The sequence below is a fragment of the Sciurus carolinensis genome, unplaced genomic scaffold, assembly GCF_902686445.1.
Source record: "Sciurus carolinensis unplaced genomic scaffold, mSciCar1.2, whole genome shotgun sequence".
Lineage (NCBI taxonomy): Eukaryota > Metazoa > Chordata > Mammalia > Rodentia > Sciuridae > Sciurus > Sciurus carolinensis.
Window position 1 is genome coordinate 1,063,992 of NW_025920149.1, and position 18,525 is coordinate 1,082,516.

The following is an 18,525-nucleotide window of genomic DNA, read 5'->3' on the forward strand; positions in this document are numbered from 1 at the left end:
TCACAACCAGGGCCAAGTCCTGACAGGTAGACCATGCTCCACATACCACCCAACTTCCCAGCCCCCACCCCACAGGGGCACTGTCCACATCCCAGAAGAACACCACAGCTCCCCCTCATCCTCCCCCAAACAACCCATCTCTCCCTGGACTGTTACCTTTTTAAATTGAACCCAAATCCCATTTCTCACCTGCCCCCAAGTCTGTAAACTTCCTCTGCCTCATAATAAAGCCCCAGTCCTACAGACAGGGCCTGCGAACCTCTTCTCCCAACTGCCTCACTGCTCCGGAGGCATGCTGCCTTTGCTGGGGACCTGAGCACATGCCGCTCCCTCTACCCTGTGCTGTACCTCTGATCATCCACCTGACTAGCTCAAATGTCACCTCTTCAACACAACCAGCTCTGACCCTCAGTCCCCAAGCAACTCCATGCACAGTCTTCCACTCTTCCTGCCATTTTCCCTCCTTCCTCCATCCATTCTTCTCAGTTTCCCCAGTTGGAAGGTGAGCTGCAGACCCCAGCAGGCAGCACCCGGCACCCCCCGACATCAAAGACCAAATGGATGGGGCAGTCTCTGGCTCTGAGAAGACATTGAGGACTGGTGTCCCTGCTACCTTTTGTGTTCAGTGAGTGCAGACCTCTTGCCAGCAGAGCGCCTGTGTGTGGCTTCGGCCAGCAGAGGGCGTTCTGAGGGCACACTTCCCACACAACAGCCAGTGGCTGGGCCTAGCTAGCACAGAGCCAACCTGCAAGACAGGTATTTGTCCTGGGGACTGTGGTAGGACACTAAGGAGTGTCCCTGGCCTCTGCACACCAGGTGCCAGTAACACTACTCCCAGATCCCTCAGCTGCCATGACTAAAAATGTCTCCAGATGCAGCCAGTGTCCCCTGCCTAGCTTGATCACCACTGATCTATGGCTCGTGGTCTGTTTCTCTCCCACCAGGAGATAAGATCCCCAAGTACAGGGGCTGCTTTGATCACTGGTAGACCTCAGTTCCCTAACAGCGGTACACAGTAGGTGCTCAATTAATAAATGTTGTGTAAACACACTAGGTAATAGGGACACTGGCAAAGGGACCTCCCACCTGCCTGGCTCACTGACCACTGCAAGCAGGGACTGGGAGTGCAGCAGGACCCCAGTGGCAGCCACCTACTCCAGCCACTTGTTGGCTCGTTGCTGCTCTCCACATATTCGCCATTGTCATTGTAGCAGTAACTGAGGGCTGCCAGCAGCTGCTTGGAGAAGGTGCACAAGGTGGCCACCAGGGCCTGTGCAGCTGCAGCTTGGTGTCTGTGGTGGGGACAGGCCGCCGGGCAACACTGGTTGCAGGCTGCCAGATTTGGGCCCTGGCCCCCCACAGAGCCCATAGGGCAAACAGGCCAAAATTCACTTGGGGTCAAAAACCAGGTCCACAAAACTCCCCTCCACCAGCAAGCCAGGTGGCCCCAAACCCAGACCCAAGCATCTGTCCAAGGGTCAGACCTGTGGGTTCCCCACAGCACCCCTAGACCCCTGGTACTCTCTGGGGCACAGCACTTCTCTGCCTGGTGGGCTATATGCCCATGGTGCTGCTCTACCACTGAGCACCACCCATGAACAACTGCCTGTCCACCCTCAGAACTGTGCCCTCCTCTTGCCTCCCCACCCTCACTGGTCCTGCCTCTTTGCCCTGCCCACTTGAGGCACCTAGGTAACAGGGACTCATCTGCTGAGAGGAATTGCTCTCAACTTCTGGCCACTGAGTGTAGGGGTCTATTTTGACCTGGACCCTCACTTGACTGAAAATTTCTGGGAAGACGGGAGGTCTTCTCCCAGGGTTCCCCACCCCATCTGCAGCCCTGGCTCCACTATCTGCTGGGGCTACAGTCATACTGACAAAGAGCCTCCCCACCCTTCATCCTCTATCCTGCATCCTTGTCAACAGTCACCCAGGTAGCAGGTGGCTCAAAACAGGGCTCCCAGTTCCAGGGTCCTGAGACTTGTCCCTTGGACATGAGGGTAGAGTCATTCCTGGAGGGGTAGGAGGCCAAAATATTGCTTTCCCCAGTGCAGATCCTGATGGGCCAAGGAAAATTCATCTTGGCCACAGAAGAGGCCTCAGGGGCTGTCCTCATGGACACCCAGAACCAGGAGGGCCTTGCTGGTACACCATGGCATGTGCACTCACCTGTGCATTTCAGCAAGGCCAGGAGCAGCTGGATCTTCCCATCTGGAAAAGGGGGACAAGAGGGAGGACACTAAGTAGGGCTGGCAGGGGACAGTGGAGCTGGCCCAGTACATGTGCCTGACGCTCACAGAAGAACAGTGCTAAGATTGCACTTTGGAGGTTTTTACTGAAGACTGGTGCAGGTCCCCATCCAGCAGGGACTACAACCAACACTTCCATGTCTGGAGCCAGAGCCCCTACAGACATGCACACACACATTTGTGATACACCCACTCACCAGCAGACTTCGAGTGCACACAAGTGCTCACATGTGCTGAAGCTTATGTATCCTGAACTGCACGGCTGCCCTGGGGAGAAGGCCATTGCTCCTCTGGCCACCAGCCAGACAGGTGCCTCTCCTTCAAAGGCACCCTGGGGCCAGAAAAGCCTTCAAAGGAAAGTCTAAATGGCCTCTATGTCACTTGAGGTACTGTCTTCCCTAGGCCAGAGGGAGGTCTGGTCAGTTGTGGTGAAAGCCAGAACAGGCATGGCACTAAGTCCTGATGGGTACAGACTGGTTTATCCTCATGACTGCACGGGGCCAGAAGGAACCCTGGGGCTGCACATGGGCAGACATGGAGGCTGGAGAAATCAAGGGTGTTCCGAGGTCACATGACCAAAGATGCATGACCTGGGATTCAAGCCCTGGCCCTCTGATCACAAAGCCCACATCCTTTACCAATCACAGTTTTGTAAACAGGACAGCTCAGGGTCAACAGAAATTTCAGCTTAGAGGCAGCTACTCCCTGAGGGTCAGGCCCTTGAGCCATTACCTCTAACTCTCCTGGTCCAATGTCCCCTGTCCTGGGTACTTCCAACCCAGGAAACCTAGACTCAAATGCCATTGAGGACCAGAGCAGTGACATCAGAGGTGTGGCACAGACACCAGGCTGCGGGAACTGGAGAGCTCCCAAGAAGGGAGATGCCACTCATCTCCTGCCCCACATGAGCACAGAACAGGTGGCCTCTGCCACCTCAAGCAGCCAGGAGACACCAATTCCCAAGAAAACCTGAGTGGGCACCAGCACTCCCTGTTCTGATGCTGCAGCATCAGATCCGTTGGTGGCCCCACCTGCCAGCTGTGACCTCAAGGGTAAACAAAAGGACTGAACCAAGCCCCTTTGGAAGCTGTGAAGAACAGTTTACCCTCTGACTTATGAGAAAGGATCAGCATGATCAGCGACCAGCATCAGCAACACCCTGGGCAAAGGGCACACAGCCCAGGCCTGCCAGAGCAGGTCACTCAGCTGAGAAAGTGTACCTACTCTTCTTGCCCTTCCCTGAACATGCAGGGAAGGGGCATGGAGATGGAACCTGACAGGACCCTGCTGCATTCAAGTCCCAGGCAAAGGCCACAACCCCCACCACGACCCTCCTTGCCTGCTGACCTTCCACATATCTCTGGATTTTATCCACCAGGGTCTTGATGGAGCTGTGGAGGTTCCAGGGGTCCTCCTGGATGCTGATCTGGATCAAGCTCCATCCATGGACCATACACTCTTCTTTCTGTTTGAACTCTAGGGCAGGAAAGGGAAGGGACAGAGGTTGCTTTGGAGAACAGTGGCACAAAGGCCCATGCCCCATCACCAGATTGCAAAGTTCATAACCCTAGATCCAGTGAGTCAGTAGGACTCTAGGATATAATCTAGGCTTCAGAGGATAAGTATATGGTAAGTGTGCTATGATATCAATGTTCCATTCCCATTGCAGACATCACTAATCAATCTCAGCACCCTTCCTGCTGGTCTGAGGCCATGATCCACACCTACAGCCAATACACTGCAGACAGCACAAATCAATTTTGGCAGTCTTTGCTCCCAGATCTGGACATTGTAGCTACAGAATACTTCTCAGTTACTAGGTCCTTATGCCACAACCAACTGAGCTGGCACATGAGTTGTGACCTAGTTCTAACCCTTTCCTATATAGAGGAGGAAGCCCAACACAGTGACTTCCCTAAAGTCACACAGGGTAGTGGGAGAACTGGAATTGAATGTGGGCTCAACAGGGCCAAAGGCCAGGCAGACACAGGCCCATGTTCTCTTGACCTCTTCCCTGGTTTCTGAGGTATGTGTGGTTTGGGACCCTCCCTGCTTTTCTTCCTGAGGTTCACCCCTGGATGGGGGTACTGACATAGCAGAGGGACAGCTGAGCAGGAACTGACTCCTGCCTGGAGGCAACTGCTGTCTGCATTCCCATCTACTGCACACCACTGGGAGCCCCCGAGGCCAGCAGTGTCCATCCATCTCAGGGCCATCAGCACCCAGCACCAGGCCTGGCATGAGCTGGCTCTGGGGAGCTATTTACTGGCTGCAGAGCTGCATGGATGGACTGGCAGTTGGGGGATGGAAGGGTGGACAGAGAGCAGGAGAGTGAGCAAGTGGGAGGAAAAGCAGGAGGACATAGAAATTCCAGTTCTCATCACAATCATTGCAAGAAGAAAGTCTCAGCTTGGTGCTGTTATGGCCTTAGCTGTCCACTCACAGAGCCCTCTTCTGAAGAGGCCCCAGGCAGGTAACAGTACACAACCACAGTACAATGACAGTGTTGCTGTTTCCTTTAAGTTGTTCATTATGGTTTTCATCTTAATTTATGGCCTACTACACTGTTTCTTCATATATGGGGAGGATAAGACAAAATTCTTTAGAAATTATGTTTCCAAAAGGAAGATACCTTTCTAAAATTTACTTATTCATTCATTTAGGTACTGGAGAATTGGACCAGAGACACTTCACCTTTGAGCTACATGCATCCCAGTCCTTTTTTTATTTATTTACATTTTCATTTCTTTGAGACAGGGTTTTGCTAAATTACCAAGGCTGATCTCAGAATATTGACAGCCCTGCCTCAGCCTCCTGAGTCACCAGGATTACAGGCATACACCACTGCACCCAGCAAAAGATATGTTAAAAAAAGTAAAATTGCATCAATATTAAACTAGGCAGCAAATGTACATGGTCTGCAAGCATGAGATGGAGCAGACCCTGTGGTGTGACTCAATGGGGGAGTGTGCTCCAGGCCTGTCCATGTGTCCCCAGTGAGCATTACCAGAGGGTTCAGAGACCAGCCCCAGGCCACCAACTGTGCTTTGCAGCACCTGCACCTTCTACCACAAATTGTTTCATTTTTACGATGCTTAAAAATATTTTTTAAAAAATGAGAGACATCATCTGATTCTAAGCAAAAGCAGCCGTGGCTGGATCTGGCCCACAGGCAGGAATCTGCTGGCCTGGACTAGTCAGGGCCATCAAACTGGAGTGCGTGTCCCTGGCGTCCATCCTGCTGCCCCCATAGTGACCCTCACCTTGGAGGCTGTGCTCCATGGGGAAATGCTTGGTCTCCTCAAATGCCCTTCCCATCACTGGTCCCTTGAGCAGCACCTTGATGGTGTCTACCTGGAGACAGAAGCCCCACAAGTGTGACCCTGCACCAAGCCTGCTCAGCCCACCACCAGGGGGCTGCAAAGACCCAGGGACCCGCCCAGGGAGAAGACCACCTGGTTGAAGAAGTGCTCCAAGCAGCCATGAAGCTTGTCTTTCTTGTCCCACGGGATGTGCATGTCTCAGGGCAGTTCATCCTGGCTGGAGGAAGAGCAGCCACTGTTGGTTGTTGCTGCACACCGTGCTCCTCCAAACCCACAGGGGACATGCAGCCTGCCAAGCCCAGGTCCCCGCTGAGTCACTGGGAAAATCCCTGGACCTCTCTGAGCCTCTGTTTCTTCATCAGAAAACTGGGCAGGAGGCACTAACACCCTACAATCTCAGTCTATCCTCTTCTTTGGTCAGTCTTCCCTCTACCAAGTCTCATTTTCTGTCTTCCTTTGTTCTCTGGAAATTATAGCCTTCTTATCAAGGGAAATATTCTACCCTTTTCTGGAATACTGAACCCACATTCTTGCTATGAGTGAAATCAAGTTTCTTTGTTCTTTGACTGTTTTGCCAGTCACACAAGGGTTCTTTCAGTCAGCAACTTTCTTTCCTTGAAAACCATATCAAGTTATACAAATTCTTTGTATTACCAGAAGGTATAATGTCATAGGGTGACATTTAGGTTCCACCACAGATTGGTATAACCTGCTTTTATGGGTTCATTTTTTATTAGTCTTTACTACACATCAAGTCTTCCAGAAGCACTGGATAACTTATGCAGTAAGAAACAATATAGCAGATATCCTTGTACCCAGAGATTTTGTTTCTGATGTTCTCTTCTTAGTATACCCTCCCTTTACTTTCTGTTTATATGGACAAACTTATGAATATTTTCTCTCTCCTTTATTAGTATATTGAAAGCTCTTTAAATAATCCTGTTTATTTACCTTTCTATTCCAAGGCTAGACCAATGTCTAGCACATAGGTGATATCTAATAAATGTCACTTCTAGTGAATACACTATGTTCTTCAAGCAAATGAAGTTCTGAATACTGTAGTAGAAACTTCAGAAGATCTCAGCTTATCAAGTGCCTTGACCAATTTCTCTTCATGTTAAAAGGCTGAACTTGTCTGAAGTCCAATATGGCAACCATATCTCTTTATTCTTGTAACATTATACCAAAATGTGCAGGGCAAGTCAGGATTTCAGAAAGTCAGGATTACACAAATGCAATATACCTTACTCCTGAGAGTAGACCTTGAAAGGCCCTTTACCACAGAGGTTAATTTAGGCTCTCTTCATTCCCACATTGTCTTGGGACTCTGGGAAAATAAACTTTAATTCCTCAGTGTTCTTTAACAACATTGTTTAGTAAACATTTACTGATCTCTTAGTATATATGATCTCCTAAGTGCATAAAAAACAGAAAAACAGATAATCCCTATTTTCATGGAACTCAAAGTCATAGAAGAAAGACAGAGAAGAAACAAACATTTAATGTGTTCATTCACTCCACAGATATTTACTGCATCCTAAGCAGATGATCTAGTAACAATGTAGAGGAACTACTATGGGAACAGTGGGCAAAAATACCCAATTCTCCCATGGCTATATACTAAAAGAAAAAGTAAATATTGATGTACGAGTTGGAAAATTACCAATATTTATATAAAGTTAGGGGAAAATGACTGTAAATTGAGTTCTGGGTATTACAAGTAATTGAGAATGTTGGGAAATAATGTTATATGAATTAAGAAAAATGAAGCCAGGGGTTTTCATAGAGGTGATATCAAGAAAGTTCTTCGCTGCCATGCAAGTTTATTTTTTTAATTTGTGCTATAGAGAATCACTGAAAGATTTTAACTGGGAGAGGAGAACTCAAATCAGATTTGCAATTTAGAATACATGTTAGAGGGAGTAAAATGGGAAAGTCAGTCCAAGTAAAACCTCATGAAGCCTTTAAACCAAAGTAAAGGCAATCTAAATGAATAGGAGAAAAACTTGAATGAAACTTCATAGGTACATTTAAAAGGATTTGGTGGAACAATACATGTTGGGGATAAGAGAGAAAATAATCTGCCCAGGTTCTGTGGCCATTAATGTAAACTAGAAAAATAAAAGAGGGAGCAAGATTTGGAGGGAGATAAGAAATATGATACAATGTATCTAAACAAGATAATACTGAAAGTTAATGAATTCAAAGAGAACTGCATCACAGAATGTTGTAAATATCTTTGTCCATCAAATCTTAACAGATTTTTGTTATTGTTGCTTATGAACTGACTGCCTTTCACCACCAAGAAATAGATCTCCACCCCCTCCTCCTCCATAAAGTTTCAAGCTAATAAATGCAAGATTTGCTTGCATTTATTTACTTCCTCTAACATGTATTCTAAATTGCAAATCTGATTTGAGTTCTCTCCCAGATAAAATCCTTCAGTTGTTCTCTATAGTCTATATTAAATACAAATTTCTTGCATGGCAGCCAAGAACTTTCTTGATATCACTTCTATGAATATCCTATAAGAAGTAATTGGAAATAAGCTCTCAAATATATCTCTTGAGCATCCTAAAAGATCGGTGATTAATTTCAAAGGAAACGTTCCCATGCTTCCTTATTGATTTATAAGTAATAATTACTGTAACTAAAATGAGAAAACACATCAAAAAACACAGTAAGCTCTGAGTATTAAATTTCTGTTTTCTGTTTCAGGAGGAGCATATCAGGACAGTTACTGGAGTGTGCCCAGAAAAGGGCAACTAGAATTGCAGAGAACATGAAACCTATTATATAAGGAAACTGTGCTGGTTAGCCCGATAACAAGAAGACTTAAAGTAGTTATGACATGTGCTTTTCACATATTTTAAGACCTGTTAGGTGTTATAATTCAATTCTGTGGCTCCAGAAGGAAGAGCTACTTCCATGATGCAAGTAGAATAGAAGTAGATATGGGGGTCAGTACAAAAAAATAATGTTCCAGCAATTACAGCAGTCAATTGTATTATCTCCTTAGAAGGTAATGAGATCTCTAAGACCAGAGACTTTTTTCTGTTTCAAATCTACTCAATCTGCTGTATTTTTTTAATGTAAAAAAATGGGATACATGTTGTTTCTCTGTTTGTACATGGAGTAAAGGTGTATCATTTGTGTAATCATAAATTTACATAGGGTAATGTTGTTTGATTCATTCTGTTATTTTTTCCCTACCCCACCCCTCTTTTCCCTCTATACAATCCTTCCTCCATTCTTGCCCCCCTCCCTAACCCTAACTCTAACCCTAACACTAACCCCTCCCTCCCCCCATTATGTGTCATCATCCACTTATCAGCGAGATCATTCGTCCTTTAGTTTTTTGAGATTGGCTTATCTCACTTAGCATGATATTCTCCAATTTCATCCATTTGCCTGCAAATGCCATAATTTTATCATTTTTGATGGATGAGTAATATTCCATTGTATAAATATACCACAGTTTCTTTATCCATTTATCAACTGAAGGGCATCTAGGTTGGTTCCACAATCTGGCTATTGTGAATTGAGCAGCAATGAACATTGATGTGGCTGTATCTCTGTAGTATGCTGATTTTAAGTCCTTTGGGTATAGGCCAAGGAGTGGGATAGCTGGGTCAAATGGTGGTTCCATTCCAAGTTTTCTAAGGAATCTCCACACTGCTTTCCAGAGTGGATGCACTAATTTGCAGCCCCACCAGCAATGTATGAGTGTACCTTTCTCCCCACATCCTCGCCAACACCTTTTGTTGCTTGTATTCTTGATATTTGCCATTCTAATTGGGGCGAGATGGAATCTTAGGGTGGTTTTGATTTGCATTTCTCTTATTACTAGACATGTTGAACATTTTTTTCATATGTTTGTTGATTTCTTGTAAATCTTCTTCTGTGAAGTGTCTGTTCATTTCCTTAGCCCATTTGTTGATTGGGTTATTTGCATTCTTGGTGTAGAGTTTTTTGAGTTCTTTATAGATTCTGGAGATTAGTGCTGTATCTGAAGTATGATTGGCAAAGATTTTCTCCCACTCTGTAGGCTCTTTCTTCGCTTTGCTGAGAGAAAGCTTTTTAGTTTGAATCTATCCCAGTTATTGATTCTTGCTTTTATTTCTTGTGCTATGGGAGTCCTGTTGAGGAATTCTGGTCCTAAACCGACAGGTTGAAGATCTGGACCTACTTTTTCTTCTATAATCTGCAGGGTCTCTAAGGCGGAATGAGATGATAATTTGATATTGCATTATGGAAAGAAGGATCGGAATGAGTAAGACACATTCCCATTCTGAAATTCTACATTTCAGAATTTTATAGAGTAACACTTTAGGATTGTAGCTTATATTTTCTACATGGCATAGTGCCTTCATATCTGGTCATAATGCTATATATCTGAGCAAAATGTTAATTGTTTGAGCTAGAGTTGTTTATATGGACTTAAATGTAATTCTGCATTTGTCTAGACAGGTGCTTGGTATTAAATCCTAGTACAGCAATTATTTGTACATTAATGCTTTAATTTATTTGTCATAATTGGGTATTATGAGTTACTCTTGGCCTTACCCCCCACACAAACTCCTATCTAATAAAAGAGGTTATATGGTGAGGCTTGTCTTCAGTAGGACTTTAGCATAAAATGTGATTGAGAGTTTGTATTACTTCCTTTACTCTCTGTTGTATAAAATACCTTTGTTATTAAGATACTTTTGTAAATTCATTTCTCCATTCCCCTCCCTTTTTTTAGATGATATTTTATTACATTGCTCAGGCTGAATGAACCCCTGGTCTCAAATTATCCTCCAACTTCAGACTCCCAAGTGCTGGGATTGCAGGTTGTGTCACAACATCCAACTTGCCTTTTGTCCTTGTATCTCATTTTTCATGGGCTTTTAAGACCACTTGTCATTTCCTTGTGTCCATATTTCATTTACCAATGCAAAGACTATGTTAGGGAGGAGGCGGGTATTTGTTGGAAGGTAGAGTACATTAAGCATGTTAAGAAAAAGCAGAATAGAGTAAGCTACACATATTGACACAGGTGAATATTCTTTATCTAAAATGCTTAGGACCAGAGCTGTTTTGAATTTCATGTGTTTTCAGAGTTTGAAATATTTGCATATACATAATGGCCTATCTTGGAGACAGAAACCAAATTTAAAAATGAAATTTATTTATTTTTCATATGTACCTTACACAACATAGCCACAAGGTAATTTTATACAATAGTTTTAGTGTGCTTGTTTTTTGACTGTGAGCTATCACATGAGGTCATGTGCTGAATTTTCTACTTGTGGCATCTTGTCAGTGTTCAAAGAGTATTGGGGTTTGAAACATTTCAGATTTCTGTTTTTTCAATTAGGTATGTTCAACTTATTAAATTTTGATGGTGGCAGGATCAAGCAATCAAGTAAACTGTAATCTCTTTGAGTACATAAAATTATCCTATGTTTCTTTGAATTCCCCATAACACAGTAATTGTTAATAGGATCACTGTTTTTACTGAGGTAATTTGCACCTAAGTTTTAAATTTTGTCTTTAGGGCTAAAGAAATTGCCTTCACAAAGTGAAATTATGGAAGATATAATTAAAACTCAAGAGGAAATTGCAAAAAGGTGAGAAATTCTCCCAGGATGATGTATGGTAAACTTTTCTATTTATTTCTTAATATAAACAGTAGTTTACTACATTTCAGTTTTCTCTTGTTAATTTGAGAATTCTGATTAAAAAAGGACCAATAGTTTACACAACTGAATGGGGAAATAATACTAAAATTTTCAATGTGGATGAGAAAGGAGAGAAAACTCAAGAAAAGGGTATAAAGACTATGTTTATGACTTAAAAGAACAGTTAGGTAGGAAAAAAAACTCATGGAGAAAAAAATTAGCTATGCTATTTTAGGAGGAATTACTTGAAGTGGTAATAGAGCTGCCAAAGGAAGGAGGAGTATGTTGAATCTGTTAAGTAGATTTACAAATCTGAAGTGACTGCTTTGCTGGCTATCATCATGTGGATAGCACATGCAAGTTACAGTGGCTCAGGGCATAAAAAGTCCATGTGATTTGGTAAGGTAATAACATCAGCAGGCTGCTTAGTGCTTTGGTGAACACAGTGATTCAGAGGTCTGAACTTGAGCTCAATCCCAGGGTTGTTTTTATTTGGAAAAAGTGAAAATTGATTGTTGAAGGTCCCAGAATGGTGGTTTTCTGCAACTGACAATACTAGCATAACTCCCCTATCTTGGAGGAAGAGAAAGTAATTTTTTATTTAATTTTCTTATCCTTACCAGGTGCTGTCCTATTTTCTTCCCCTCTTTCATTGCCAAAGTATCTAAAGATTCTACATCCTATGCTCTCAGGCCTCTGTGTTTGCTCCCCAGAGTCCCTGTACTTTAAACTTGACTCCTTACTCCTGACACTGTTCCCTTAAAGTCATCAATTACCAGGTTCCAATGTCTCACTACTAAGCTTGGTATTTTTAAATATTTTCCCTTGGAGTCCCTTCTTTCCCTTCTTTTCTGGCACTAAACTCTTTTATTTGGACTTTTCTTCTCTTTCCTTTGAATTATTCTTGTCCCACCACCTTCTGACTATAAGCAGTCCCCAAAGATATAGTTTAAACTTTATTAAGTGTTGACAGCTACCTTCAACATTTCATGTACTTGGAGCTTATTTAATCCTCATAACAATCCTGCAAGCCTGGAACTAGTGAGTCCTTTTGTGAAACCTTCATTAAAACTCCAGCTTTTGACGTACTTCTATAAGATAAATACTTGCATGCATACAAACACTTGAGTTAGTATCATCTCCAGAAAGCTCTCAAATTCTTTCCTATTTCATCTCTTCAAGACTCCAGCCTCATTTTGATAAAGTAGTACTTGACCATCTATCAGTTCCTTCGGAATTCCATCTCAAGAATTTTCCTAAAATTTATTTTCTAATCATTTTTTCCTGTCCTTGTTTTTGGATCCCTCCATTAGCTTAATTTGACTTTCCTCTTATTTCCTTTGCATTCTGTTGTTCTTTCCTTTCATTATAGAAAGTAGCAAGTGAAAGTCTCCTACTCACCCTTCTTCCACATCTTTTACTGTTCACCACATTTTCCCATGAAAAAGTCTTTTTAGCACTCCAAATCTGCACTTGGTACAATCATTCCATCTGATCCCATCTTGAGGGCCACTTACTTTTTTTAGGATAAGTCACCCTCCCTCATCCTTTCAGGATTCCAAGTTAACATTTTCCCTGGAAAGCCTGATCTGTGGAAACCCACCACCCCACCACCACTGCCCTCATAATATAATTGAGAATCTCATGTTTGAGGATTTTTCAGTGAGTTCCCTCTTTCTCATCAGAGTCTTCTGAATCTGGAATGCTGTCCATTCTTGTTTTTTACCAATTTAGGCAATGACCATAAATATTCTTTGACCCATTCATGCTTTATTATTTCATTTTGGTGCTGTTCCCTGATTTTTAATACTTTTCTTTGTTCTCATTTCATCTACATCTTTCACATCCTTCAAGGGCCCATTATAGCACTCATTTAAGTGCCCTTTTTTACATTTCTATTTAGCAGTCAAACCCACAATATTTAGCAAACCCTTGAGTTCTGTTTTATGTGTACCTATCTTATCTCTTACTAGTAGATTTGTAAAATCTTTAAGAATAGTGACAAATATCACCTTTTTCAACTATTTACTACAGCTCATAGTCCAATGTAAAATCAATACCAGCACTAAAAAAATCACTGATTGATTATCTAATTGATTGCCTTCTTGATAGACCACGGCTTCTATCTTCTCTACTTTTAGGTATGTGGAGAGTCAACACCATACCATTCAGGGAGACTACATTGATAGCATGGAAGAGATTGCTGATTTGGTGGGAGCCAGGTATAATCTACTGTCTCTGGCCTTCACTGGCCCCAAGCAGGCATTATAGTTATTTTTTGGATCCTATACTTCAGTCCAGTTTTATCTACAGTCCCTGGAAAGGGGGATGGGGCTCAAAAAACCATCTTAACCACAGATGATCATATCAGGAAGCCTATGAATACAGGAGTAATTGAAAAGAGTAATTCCATAGCTTCAAAAAAGACAATGGGCAGGTTTATGCTAGCCGTTATTTTCTTTGCAGTGATTATGGCTTATTTTTAGATGTCCCATTGTCAATGCCCTGGCTTTCATTGGGAAGATCAATCAAGAGATGAATTCCAAAACTAACAAGATGGAACAACTTCCATCTTTATATTTCCCAGAAATTACTTTTGTTTCTCTTTCAGAAGCATTGATTCTCTTTCTGCTTTTTTCTACAATGAAATCATGGATTTTCATTTGTGTTGATTCATCCCCCCTTATTCTTTTAATCTGTCCCCCTTTCCTTCCAATAATTCCTAGACTGTGAGCTCAGGGACTCCTTTAGTCATTTTTATATTATGTCCTTAGGCATGTTGATTATCAAATATTATGGTGGGAACCTGAAATCAGCATCTCTAAAAAATGGCTAACTCCATGCAATTCTTCTGATAGGATTTGATTTTCTATTAAAAGGTCAATTTTTCCTTGTTTTTAGAATTATAACTAAGTATATGTTTTCTGAGAGATAAGAGAAATAATGGTCTTAAAATAGTTGTCTATGGTAAGACATTTTGTTTCACTTATTATTTAATAATGTACCTGATAACTGGTCTATTTGCTCCTCTCCCTAAGAAACATGTCTCTATTTTATTAATAAAAAAATTACTTTCAACTTTCTTTTATTTATTTATTTATTTATTTTTTGTGGTACTGGGGATCAAACCCAGGGCCTCGTGCTTGCAGGACAAGCACTCTACCAACTGAGCTATCTCTCCAGCCCACTTTCAACTTTCTAAGCTCATAGGTTGTTTCAATAATTTAGCATCAATCCATGGGTTCTACTTGGTTAAGACAATTGTGATTTTTTTTAAGTAGCTGTACTAGCTTTTTTGAGCTCTTAGTTCCCAGCTTGAATCTAATCAGATTTTTACTTTAGCAAATAAGTAGTTGCCAACTATTGTAATGTGAACTACAAATGTGTTTTGTCTCCTCCTACTCTAATTTTTCCCATTCCTTCAATTATAATTTAAGTAATAAGAATTCAAAGAGGTTATGTCTAAAATGTAGGAATATTTTTCTAATACCTCTTTTTCTTATGTCATACAATGTAGTTCTCAAAAATAGCAAAGAAATAGAAAGCAGGAACTTGGGTTCACATCCAGTGCTGCTGCTGATTCTTTTTTTCTCATCTGTTGAAGTTTTGCTCTGTTCTTGTTCATGAGAAATTGTCAGCTGTCAAACACAATGAACTCCATAGGGAATGGTGCTGAAAGTGCCAATCAAATAAATGTATGTTCATTAATAGATGTTGTGCAATATGTTTATAAGTTTGGAATGCTGCCAATTTCTTAACTACAGGATAAATTTGAACAACTGAAAGGACATCCAACAAATACAAATGTACATAGGAGAATTAGAAATGTGAGAGCTAAAACTTCTTAATCACATAAATATTTGGACAGCTGCCTATCATTGCACCTTTTTGAGAACTAGAGTACTGAAAGTTGATATTATTTCTTAGGTCTTTTTCCTTCTCTAATATTTATGATACAGGGATTTGTCATCTATTAAAGTAAAAGTAGTATTTTTTGATCTGCAGATTACTCTTGTTCAAAGTAAATTGAAGGTCTCTTCTTAAATTTTCTCCTTTAATATTATAAACTTGCCTCTCTTTTAGAATGTAAATGTATTGAATTAATAATCCTCCAATAATTCCTAATTATCACTAATAACACCCCAGTTTCCTCTTTAAAGTGTTTGTTTTTAAATTGATTTGATAAAAATTGATTTGATTTCTGTTATGCAAGGCTACCGAAAAAGAAATCATTGCCTGTTTTCTCAACCAAGCTGAATGCAAGATGTGAATAGGATATTGCACTCAAAACAACTCAAGATGCAAAGCCTTAGTTATTGATGCATATGTAGTAATATTCTACTTACATATTTTCTATTTTTAATAAGATCATATACATGTATATATATATATATTTATGTAAAATTTTTCCAAATATATTAAATCTGATTACCAAAGAAAAATGCATTCTTGTAATGACAGAGACAAAAAAAGCTCAAAACAGGAAGTGAATAAGCATATGTCAGAGGGACATAGGAGTCATCATATAGTGAAAAATTTGAACAATAAAATAAATAGTCTACTATTAGAACATAAGACATTAAAATACTTGAGTCCATACTGATATAAATAAATGATTAAATAAATAAATGAATAAATTAATAAATGATATGGAACAGACAACTCTCCCATACAAAAGAATTCTGAATTTATATAGATACTTTCTTCTCAAGGAGATGGAGCACAATTTTCTACTTCTTAAATGGGCTGCATAGATTAACTTCCTCCCAAAAATTACAGCATGGAAAGGGTAAAAAGTGAATTTGACAAATTCACTTCAGCAAGGTGATCATGATTAACATCAAATGATAAGTCATACTGAAAATATGTACTCTTGAAATGATATGACAAGAAGGTCACTTTGCTTCTGTGGTATTCCTCCCCTGAACCAAAACCCAGTTTAACCATGAGAAAAGTATCAACCATCTCAAATTGAGGAAAATTCTACAAACTGCCTGACTAACTCAAAATTTTCAAGATCATCAAAAACAAGGATTTTTTAGCAACTGTCACAGTGTAGAGGAGTCTAAGGAGATTTGTCATCTAAATGTAATGAGTATTCTGGAATGAAGAGGATCAATTTTAAAAATAGGTGAATATAAATAAAGTAGGCATTTTGATTAATAATAATGTGTCAATGTTGGTTTATAAGTTGTGGCAAAAGTACCATAATAATGTGTCAACAATAAGGGAAACTAGGTGTGGTATATCCAAGAACTCTGAAATATTTTGCAAACTTTCTTAAATCAAAAACTATTTTGAAATTAAAAAATACTTTAAAAAATGTATTTATATGATTCAGGATTTGACCCACAGCTACAGTCTAGTGCAATTTGCTTAGAGGAATAACGTTAACTATACATTCATTTATATTACAATGTGTTTACCTGATTACTCTCAAATTAAGTTGATCTAATAAAATATAATCTAACTTACCATAGCAAATTTTGCCTCCTTTGCTAAGTATTGACTGTAATTTTATAGACTGAGAAATGGTGATACAAAGCCAAAGACAATTTCTTCAATTCACTTAGATAAGATTTCTTGCATCTGAGAATATGAAACCAGCAGTCTCCACAAATGAAATTTACATTAAGGGCAACTGAAGCCAGAATTAAGGAGAGGTAGTTAGTGTAGAAATAGGAAATCGGGTCAATTCGAGGAAATGAAGCCATAAAGCCATCTGCCTCTGGAAGTTGGAGACTGCCCCTGGAAGAATGGGGTGTCAAAGATCTCCGGAGCCCATTGATTACCAAATTTACCTGCCTTTATCAAGGACTGCAAGCAAGGAGCTGCTAATTAATGCCCCCTGGGCCCTTGCCTGCCTGAATCACCTTGGCCCTCCCCCTGCCCATGGCTTCTCACTTAATGCAAAACCAGGCCTACTCACGTAGGCAGGAAATGGAGAACAAAAGAGACTTTAACCTGTAAAAGATATAGGGTGCACTCACTTCTCGGGACTTTAGAACATCAGCCATGGCCCCCTTCTTCCTGCCGGGAGAAGTCTGTATTATTACCTTTAAATAAAACCTGCTTAATATGCTTGCCTTGGCGTGCTTCTCTAGTGTTCAATCTTCAACATTAGAAGGAGCAGAACTCGTCACCGGTAAACTGCGGTATCACAACTACATACATAACTAAGGTAATATTACTTAATAATTGGCCTGCCTTGTTACTCTGGCTAATAGTAATGCAGTAATAAACATTATCTAGATTACCTTCTTGTAAGTTCACAAAATGCATGATTTTCCATGTTTCTGTATATTCTTTTGTTGTACTTTCAGTAAATTTTTCAGCTAAATAATACCTCCATTATCTTCAAGATTCAATTCATCTCTTTTCTCTTCCCTAAACCCCAATATGAAATACTCGGCTCCTTTGTGCTTTTACCACACCTGTTCAATATCCTTACCAAACTATGTGGTAACATTTCTCTCACATGGTTCCTCTTTGAATTGGTAAACTCTTGGGAGGCAGAGACTTTGCAAATCAATTTATGTATTCTTAGTGCCTGGAACACAGTGAAGCATTCATGGATTAATTAATTGAATGAATACATATAACATGGGAGATAAAAATATGATCAAGTTTTTAAAGACTTAAATAGTGAACAACACTTTGAGAAAACATTAAGGAGATCAGGGGTGCTTAACACTTTGAAATGTCTGTGGGGCAAACATGTTCTTTCAGAAGATATTTTGGAATAGATCACTGATCTGAGTCAGTATCTAATATTCTATTGTGGTTTGAAACACAAGTGTCTGTCTGTAATTTATTTACTCAATCAAATAGGTCTTTTAAAAAGTCAGGATCAACATAAAAAGCAAATTGGGGTATATGTCTTCTTCATTCCTCATGCTGCCTAGAGTTTCTCATGACTGTTTCTCCTTACTTTCTCAAATCCTCCTGGTCCTTTGAAGTACTGGTCACCACCTCTCCTTGTTGTAGTTATTTCAGACCCATTTACTCCCCTTAATCCTGTAAATATTTTAGTATCCAGCTTTGTGCCTATCTCTGTAAGCATAACTACTCCTGCAGTTGACTTTAGTATTTAGGTAATAACTTTCATCAATCCAACATATTAGTTAGGATTAGGTTTGGCTATATATAATAGAAAAACCCCAAAGATGTAAACAAGATTGAAGCTTATTTTCCTCTCATATGAAAAAGTCCAGAGGTAGACAGACCTGATATATAACATCTTCATAGTTCCTTTTTCTGCTGTACTATTCTCAGCTACCTCACATT

General features: G+C 40.7%; 1 pseudogene; it reads right to left on the bottom strand.

The window, feature by feature from the left end:
• LOC124974455 (phosphatidylinositol 3,4,5-trisphosphate-dependent Rac exchanger 1 protein-like) overlaps window positions 1-18,525 on the bottom strand; it is a 32,973-nt pseudogene that overhangs the window by 6,148 nt on the left and 8,300 nt on the right.